The sequence below is a fragment of the Saccostrea echinata genome, unplaced genomic scaffold (genome assembly GCF_033153115.1).
Source record: "Saccostrea echinata isolate AGI-Se365-2 ecotype Australia unplaced genomic scaffold, CSIRO_AGI_Sech_v1 ptg000009l, whole genome shotgun sequence".
Taxonomy (NCBI): domain Eukaryota; kingdom Metazoa; phylum Mollusca; class Bivalvia; order Ostreida; family Ostreidae; genus Saccostrea; species Saccostrea echinata.
In genome coordinates, this window is record NW_026889758.1 from 45,293,405 (window position 1) to 45,302,649 (window position 9,245).

Genomic DNA, 9,245 nt, shown 5'->3' on the forward strand with positions numbered 1-9,245 from the left:
TTGTTTTTGTTTTTTTGTTTTTTTTGGGTTTTTTTTTTTGTTCTTTTGTTTTTTGTTTTTTTGTTTTGTTTTTTTTTGGTTACTATGTTTTTCTTTTTTTTCTTTTTTTTTTTGTCTTTTCTTGTTTTTTTTTCCTGGCTTTTTTTTGATTGTTTGTTTTCTTTTCTTTTTTTTGCACAATGAAATCAGACATTAAATTCACAAACATTCACAAATCACTTTTACATAAACAAATCACAATTTGACATTCAAAAATCACAATTTAACATTCACAGATCACAATTTAACATGTTCAAATCCCATTACTTTACATTATTGAATACAAATCATAATTTCACATCAAAATTTATAATCAGTTACTTTTACTGAAGATTTAGACAGTATATAATGCATTCAATTTCACAATAAGCTGATAATCGGAATTGACTATACAAATTATTACTGGTACAGTAGCTGACAGAATTTGTACATTCCAGGAATACTAATTTAATATTTAACAATCATTATTTCTGCAACATATATGATTTTTTGATTTTAGATAAAATGAAAACAGATTATTAAAGACAAAGCAGCCTACAACTAGTTGCGTTTTCAACCTCTCCTCCCCAGGCCAGCCTGGCAACCGTAGCGGCCAAGGATCCACGAAGTTCCAACCAGTAATGCCCCAGGGTATCGACAAGGTCTACTTACAACTAGCTTTCAACTACTTCATCTAAACATTTTATAATATAAAATATAACAAACTACATAAAATAACATTAGAGCAAAACAATAGATAATAAAATATATTTACATTGGCACAGAGAAAAAGAATGGGGTCAGTGTGGGAGGAAACCGGAGCCCCCGGAGAAAACCCACGTGTCTGAGTGGGCGACCCCATACCCTCTTACAACTCAGACACCCATTTCCAAAACAAATGTTTCAAAAAAAAAATTGTTTTGGATTATAACATTGTAAACTGGATGTGCTTGTGTGTGCAAAATAATCTGGCTTTCTACATGGTCATCTATCTTTGTCTTTGTCCACATGCGATCACAAGGATATGCCTCTTCAATACTTTTATTTTCTGTCAATGAATGAGAAAAAAAGGTAATTAACCAATAGGATCAATGAAGTAAAATGAAGAACAGAGTCTTACAGAATGGCATACTTGGGTGGCTTATTTCCATACCTGAGGGCTCCTTGTCATTCATAATGTCAAGCACATCCACATGACTTTATCTGAGTCTCCTACTGGGTATTGTCATCAAAGCACACTATAACATAGAAGTTAATACTTCAGCATCTATCTAAGTATAAACAGAAATTAATAAAAGAATATCTAAGTTAAATATTATATAGCTCTAAGATATCTTTTTGTTGTACTTTTTCAAAAAAAGATGTTGGATCATTGATTATGTCACATACCTGATCAGTGACAGTTCTCCATGGGGAAAAGTCTTGCTGTTGGGGAGGTCATCATCCATCAGTCTCGTCTTTTCTAGTTGCTTCCACCAATTCCTGTCTGACTGTGGCTGTTCATTTCCACATCTTAGAAAGTCAACATCCTTTTCCAGGTTTTTCCACCAATTCCTGTCTGGTGTAGAATTAAGCTCATTTTCACATCTTAGAGGGTCAACATATCCATTAGTCTGGGTACAGTCCACAAATTCATTTCCCATATTAGGTAACAATGTTAATGTTTTCTTACACAGCTTCTCCCATTATTTTCATTGAAGGATGGGACACCCCTTAAATGAAAGCTCATCAAATTTTCTTTAACTGATTAAAATCTCAAGGTGCACAAATATGGCATGTCAGATTCGTTTTCCAGCAAAATTCACATGTTCGCAAAAACATCTGAAAATGAAAGTAAAAGTAAGGTAATTCCCAAAGTCAGGGTATATATATAGAGGATATTCAATGTTTTGTAGATGAATATGGAATTTATTTCACGAGTGGGACAGGATTTTTTGATATTTTCAGGAGTGTGAATTCTGTCATTGAATGCATAATTGTGTATCTACATATATCTATCCATGTATGTCAGAAGTATATAACTTGTATTTAAAATATTTTTCTTAGATCTTAAACATCAGTACACCATGCAGTGCGCAATTTTTGTTTTCATTATTTTCAAAACATATTCAATGTATGCATATATCAAAGAGTTTAGACAGTATTTGACTTAACTATTAATCTAATACATCTTCAATATTCAATGTGAGCTTGGAACATTGTCTTTGATATATATAATCTTTCAATTTCAGCCATAGAAAATGAAAAAGATGTACAGTTTTTCCAGTGACCAAGTAAATATTATGCACTATAATGACAAAAACCACATGTAGCTGTTTAATAGTAAACACATAGTAGACTGTCATGCTTTGCACTGTAACACATTCAATTGATTGGAGAATGGGTTTGACGAAAATATCGTCACGTGATTAAGAATACCTTCCATAAAAGGTAGTGTACTCGACCTGATTATAAGCTTAACAGAAATTATATGTTCCTGAACCCTCTGGCATTCCCACTGTGGGAATCCGGCCCACATGAAATAATATGAAAAATTGTTTCCTCACATGTCTGACAGAAGCTACACAATTTATGCCCTGTTCACATAGATGGTTTAATTCCAATTGAATGCAAGTTACTGCGAATTCAACTTGAACCACATTCACTTGGAAAATTTAATGTGAATTATTTTAATTCAAATCAACTGCCTATCAAATTATTTTGCATTAGCTCCATGTGAATGCTAAGCAAAGCTAATTCGCATTAAATGCTGTGTTCAGTAAAACTCGTTTAGTATGTACATGGATATAGTGGATTCACAGATATAGCAAAGTTTTTTGGAATTCCTAGTAATCTTGGATCATGATTATGTCACATACCTGATCAGTGTCAGTTATCTGCTGTGAAATGTCTTGAAAGGGGGGGGGGGGGGGAAACATCCATCAGGCTTGTCTCCTCCATTTGTTTCCACCAAGTCCTGTTGGTTCCAGCTGCTGTTTCCACATCCTGGAAAGTCAACGTCCATCAGGCACGTCTCCTCCAGTTGTTTCCACCAAGTCCTGTTGGTTCCAGCTGCTGTTTCCACATCTTGGAAAGTCAACATCCATCAGGCATGTCTCCTCCAGTTGTTTCCACCAAGTCCTGTTGGTTCCAGCTGCTGTTTCCACATCTTGGAAGGTCAACATCCATCAAACTTGTTCCTCCAGTTGGTTTTACCAAGTTCTGTTGAGTGCAGCTGCTGTTTCCACATCTTGGAGATTGATTGTCCATCAGACATGCATATTCCATTTCCACCATCTCCTGTTGTCTTTTTCAATCAGAACTGAAATGTAAATATCACTGCAAAATACAACAAAGAACATTAGAAACATGCTTAATACTGATACAATCAACAAATAACTAATACTGATATATATACCAATAACAAATAACTAATACTGACATATCAATAACAAATACCTAATACTTACATACCAATAAAAAATACCAAAATAATACTGACATAACAATAACAAATAACTAAAACTCATAAAAATAACAAATAACTTAAACTCATAGAAATAACAAATAACTAAAACTCATAACAATAACAAATCACTTAAACTCATAACAATAACAAATAAGTAAAACTCATAATGATAACAAATAGCTTAAACCCATAACAACACACCAATAACAAATACCTAATACTGATATACCAATAACAAATAACTAGCACTCATAACAAAAACAAATAACTAAAACTCATAACAGTAACAAATAACATAATCATAACAACAACAAAAATATTATACTAATAACAATTATAACAAAATACTTAACTTACCAAATCAACATAACAAAGTACAAACAAAACTTGAATTAACAAATGTCTAACAAAAAACATAATGTAACACATTATGTCATGTAACAAATAACTAATATAATGAACAAAACAAACAAAATAAACATTAGATAAATAATATTATCTAAAAATAAACAAATAACTTACAACTAACAACAGTAACAAAGCAAGAACTATAACAAATAACTAAGATAACAAAACAACCTAACATTAACATAATAAAAACAAAACAACATAACAAAAACATCCATTCCAGCGTTGTTGGCATGCTGTTCCAATCCAATATGCCCAGCCGCCTCCAAGTCCTTATTCCACCATCTCCAACGATGAGGTCCCGGCAAAGAGAAAACAGAGAAGATTAGACAAATCAAAAACAACACAACATAACAAAAAACTATTACTGTACAAAAGATGTGCTGAGAGTGGGGGAGGGAAGGGAAATGTTAGTACTTAGTAGGGGTGCCAAAATAATACTGAAACGATCTTACCTCTGCTATTTCTTAATGACTAAGAAATACCTCCATCCAGCGTTGTTGGGATGCTGTTCCAATCCAATGTGCCCAGCCGCCTCCAAGTCCTTATTCCACCATCTCCAACGATGAGGTCCCGGCAAAGAGAAAACAAAGAAGATTAGACAAATCAAAAACAACACAAGACAACAAAAATCTATTACTGTACAAAAGATGTGCTGAGAGTGGGGGAGGGAAGGGAAATGTTAGTACTTAGTAGGGGTGCCAAAATAATACTGAAACGATCTTACCTCTGCTATTTCTTAATGACTAAGAAATACCTCCATTCCAGCGTTGTTGGGATGCTGTTCCAATCCAATGTGCTCAGCCGCCTCCAAGTCCTTATTCCACCATCTCCAACGATGAGGTCCCGGCAAAGAGAAAACAAAGAAGATTAGACAAATCAAAAACAACACAAGACAACAAAAATCTATTACTGTACAAAAGATGTGCTGAGAGTGGGGGAGGGAAGGGAAATGTTAGTACTTAGTAGGGGTGCCAAAATAATAATGAAACGATCTTACCTCTGCTATTTCTTAATGACTAAGAAATACCTCCATTCCAGCGTTGTTGGGATGCTGTTCCAATCCAATGTGCCCAGCCGCCTCCAAGTCCTTATTCCACCATCTCCAGCGATGAGGTCCCGGCAAAGAGAAAACAGAGAAGATTAGACAAATCAAAAACAACACAAGACAACAAAAAACTATTACTGTACAAAAGATGTGCTGAGAGTGGGGGAGGGAAGGGAAATGTTAGTACTTAGTAGGGGTGCCAAAATAATAATGAAACGATCTTACCTCTGCTATTTCTTAATGACTAAGAAATACCTCCATTCCAGCGTTGTTGGGATGCTGTTCCAATCCAATGTGCCCAGCCGCCTCCAAGTCCTTATTCCACCATCTCCAACGATGAGGTCCCGGCAAAGAGAAAACAGAGAAGATTAGACAAATCAAAAACAACACAAGACAACAAAAAACTATTACTGTACAAAAGATGTGCTGAGAGTGGGGGAGGGAAGGGAAATGTTAGTACTTAGTAGGGGTGCCAAAATAATAATGAAACGATCTTACCTCTGCTATTTCTTAATGACTAAGAAATACCTCCATTCCAGCGTTGTTGGGATGCTGTTCCAATCCAATGTGCCCAGCCGCCTCCAAGTCCTTATTCCACCATCTCCAACGATGAGGTCCCGGCAAAGAGAAAACAAAGAAGATTAGACAAATCAAAAACAACACAAGACAACAAAAAACTATTACTGTACAAAAGATGTGCTGAGAGTGGGGGAAAGGAAGGGAAATGTTAGTACTTAGTAGGGGTGCCAAAATAATAATGAAACGATCTTACCTCTGCTATTTCTTAATGACTAAGAAATACCTCCATTCCAGCGTTGTTGGGATGCTGTTCCAATCCAACGTGCCCAGCCGCCTCCAAGTCCTTATTCCACCATCTCCAACGATGAGGTCCCGGCAAAGAGAAAACAAAGAAGATTAGACAAATCAAAAACAACACAAGACAACAAAAAACTATTACTGTACAAAAGATGTGCTGAGAGTGGGGGAGGGAAGGGAAATGTTAGTACTTAGTAGGGGTGCCAAAATAATAATGAAACGATCTTACCTCTGCTATTTCTTAATGACTAAGAAATACCTCCATTCCAGCGTTGTTGGGATGCTGTTCCAATCCAATGTGCCCAGCCGCCTCCAAGTCCTTATTCCACCATCTCCAACGATGAGGTCCCGGCAAAGAGAAAACAAAGAAGATTAGACAAATCAAAAACAACACAAGACAACAAAAAACTATTACTGTACAAAAGATGTGCTGAGAGTGGGGGAGGGAAGGGAAATGTTAGTACTTAGTAGGGGTGCCAAAATAATAATGAAACGATCTTACCTCTGCTATTTCTTAATGACTAAGAAATACCTCCATTCCAGCGTTGTTGGGATGCTGTTCCAATCCAACGTGCCCAGCCGCCTCCAAGTCCTTATTCCACCATCTCCAACGATGAGGTCCCGGCAAAGAGAAAACAAAGAAGATTAGACAAATCAAAAACAACACAAGACAACAAAAAACTATTACTGTACAAAAGATGTGCTGAGAGTGGGGGAAGGGAAGGGAAATGTTAGTACTTAGTAGGGGTGCCAAAATAATAATGAAACGATCTTACCTCTGCTATTTCTTAATGACTAAGAAATACCTCCATTCCAGCGTTGTTGGGATGCTGTTCCAATCCAATGTGCCCAGCCGCCTCCAAGTCCTTATTCCACCATCTCCAACGATGAGGTCCCGGCAAAGAGAAAACAGAGAAGATTAGACAAATCAAAAACAACACAACACAACAAAAAACTACTACTGTACAAAAAGATGTGCTGAGAGAGGGGAAGGGAAGGGAAATGTTAGTACTTAGTAGAGGTGCCAAAATAATAATGAAACAATCTTACCTCTGCTATTTCTTGATGACTAAGAGATACCTCCATTCCAGCGTTGTTGGGATGCTGTTCCAATCCAATATGCCCAGCTGCCTCCAAGTTTTTATTCCACCATCTCCAACAATGAGGTCCCGGCAAAAAGAGCGGAGAGAAGATTTCAAATATTAAGTAGGAAACTGAAAATAAACAGTACTTTATTAGATGCCTGATATTTGACTCTGTGTTATGGATGATTTACTTACTAGTTTAATTATGAATTGGCTTATGGATTTTAACATACTAAATACTACATTTAAAGAATACAGGTGTTTGTATGAATTTAGGTTAATTGATGATCTAGAATATTCTCACCACCACCACTACTAACCACATCCAACCCAACTTCTGCCAAGGACTGAATTATAAATATTTAAACCATGCATCCAATTATCTCATGAACTAATTTTAAATATAAACAATTTAAATATGTCATCTCCATGAATGTCATCTAACTTCCGTCAAAGTCTCACACTAATAACAAGAATGTTCTGATATATGTGCATGGGTTATTCTATAGGTGTAAATCCACGCATACAAGTTTTGTCTTTGTAAGTTTTATAGTTTCTTGGGAATGGTTCTGCTAAAAAATTTTGTTTTGGTTACCAGGAAAATGTAGATCAGTTCATCCAGATAAGTCAGATGCTGCATCTGATGCATATCTGGTTAATGTGCATCCCTACATATGTAGGTGCATCCATCATACAAGTGTGGTTAAGGTAGGGTTTATTTATAGTTAATTTGCAATGGACCTATTCAAAACCTTTAACTGGTCACTTGTCTAGAAATGTAGGTCAGGTCTAGCCTGTATTGAGTATCCCATGATGCATCATCTATATTCAGTCTTGCAAGTTTGGATACTAAGTCCTTTCATTAATACTTAAAGAATGTACCTGCTCCAAAATTTTTAACTCATGTTCAAAATCTTGTATGTTAGACCCAGCATCTGAAGCAAATCTGGTAAGCTGCTTCCTCATTGCAAGTTCAGTGACAATAGGGATTGTAGTTACATGGGAATAGATCTGCATGCTCCAAAAAACATTCAAAAATATGGAGCGAAGACCCACTCATGAGAAAATGATCCTTTCTGCCCTCTTTAGGATGTGTGTGCTTTTTAAAAGGCAAATAATTTTAATCTTTGTGAGATTTTTGCAAATTGTTGAGATTTTACGTAAAGTAAACTTTAATTTTTTATGAAATTTTGGAGAAAATGTCATAATTGAAATGTCATTTTTCACCTCCATGTTTGTCGCACTATAGGCATTTCGCTCTCCTTGATCGCCCATCTTCTTTCAAAAAATTTAAAAGTACTTCAAACCTCAGAGTCATGAGGATAAAAATGGTTAAAAATGGTTGTACTTTTTGGAAGTGATTTCAAAGGTTACGTACAATCACAACTTTCTTAGGGGCCACCTGAAATCAATGGCCGACTATAGTTAAGTACATATACTGGCCTTCTCTAAACTTGCATCACATCTTGTCTATTGAAATGAAATATACATAGTACCTGTTCAAGTATTAACAGAATAATGCTAACATCTTTTGCAGGAACCTCTTGCAGGTAACCAATTGGCATTTCTGTATTCAATTGCCATCCTGTTATAGCCAATGATATAAATTTTGAAAAAAAGTCAAACTTTAAGGTCAAGGTCATAAGGTCAAAACTTACAATAAATTTGAAAATGCCTAATCAAAAAACTACAAAAAATAGCTGTACAAAATATTGCCCCCAAAAAATCAATAACATGGGTAATCAAAGATTACAAAACTCACCTTGACAATTGAAATTTATAAGTAAGGTAAATCTCACTAATTTTTTTTTTCTAGTGTGCATCCCGAGATCAATATCCATGCAAGTTTGTTTTAAAGCAATCCAAAAACCTTTACCTTTTCACCCATCTGGAAAATAAAGGTCAGAACCAGTATCTGAAGCAAGTTGGATAGTGTCCATCCCTTTATACATCATCCATGCTTAAGTTTGGTTCAGGTAGCATTTAAAAAATATAGTTCAGTTCCAGCATCTGAAGAGGTGAGGTAGTGTACATACCCAGATGCATCATCCATGAAAGTAAAGTCCAGTAAGGCTTATATTAGCTACTTGGAAATGAACCTGTTCCCCACACGGTAACCTAGTCACCCATCTGAAAAATGTAGGTCAGATCCAGCATCCAAAGCAAGTCTGAAAGTGTTCCATCATCCATGTAAATTTGGTCCACATAAGGCTTATAGTTAATAGAGAATGGACTTGCTTCTAGGGCTTTGACATCTACGCTAAAGCCGATGCTAATGCCAATGCTGGAGGTATAGCATAGTGACATGAGATTTAGAGCTTTCTTAATTTTGTTGCAAAAGAGCAGCAGTAATTTTGATAACTGCAAGGTAATAACGATATTAAATATTTTGTGGGAAATGTTTGACACCTTTAATCCCTAT

The 9,245-nt window shown here is 35.7% G+C and overlaps 1 long non-coding RNA gene across 1 annotated transcript; it reads right to left on the reverse strand.

Annotated features, from left to right (window-relative positions):
• Positions 1-429: 429 nt before the first annotated feature.
• Positions 430-2,993, reverse strand: LOC133183802 (uncharacterized). The gene is made up of 4 exons (XR_009720729.1): positions 2,877-2,993; positions 1,408-1,839; positions 1,172-1,256; positions 430-1,066 (listed from the first exon to the last, which is right to left on the reverse strand). It is a non-coding gene; the product is annotated as an uncharacterized LOC133183802 (long non-coding RNA).
• Between the last annotated feature and the right edge of the window lie 6,252 nt (positions 2,994-9,245).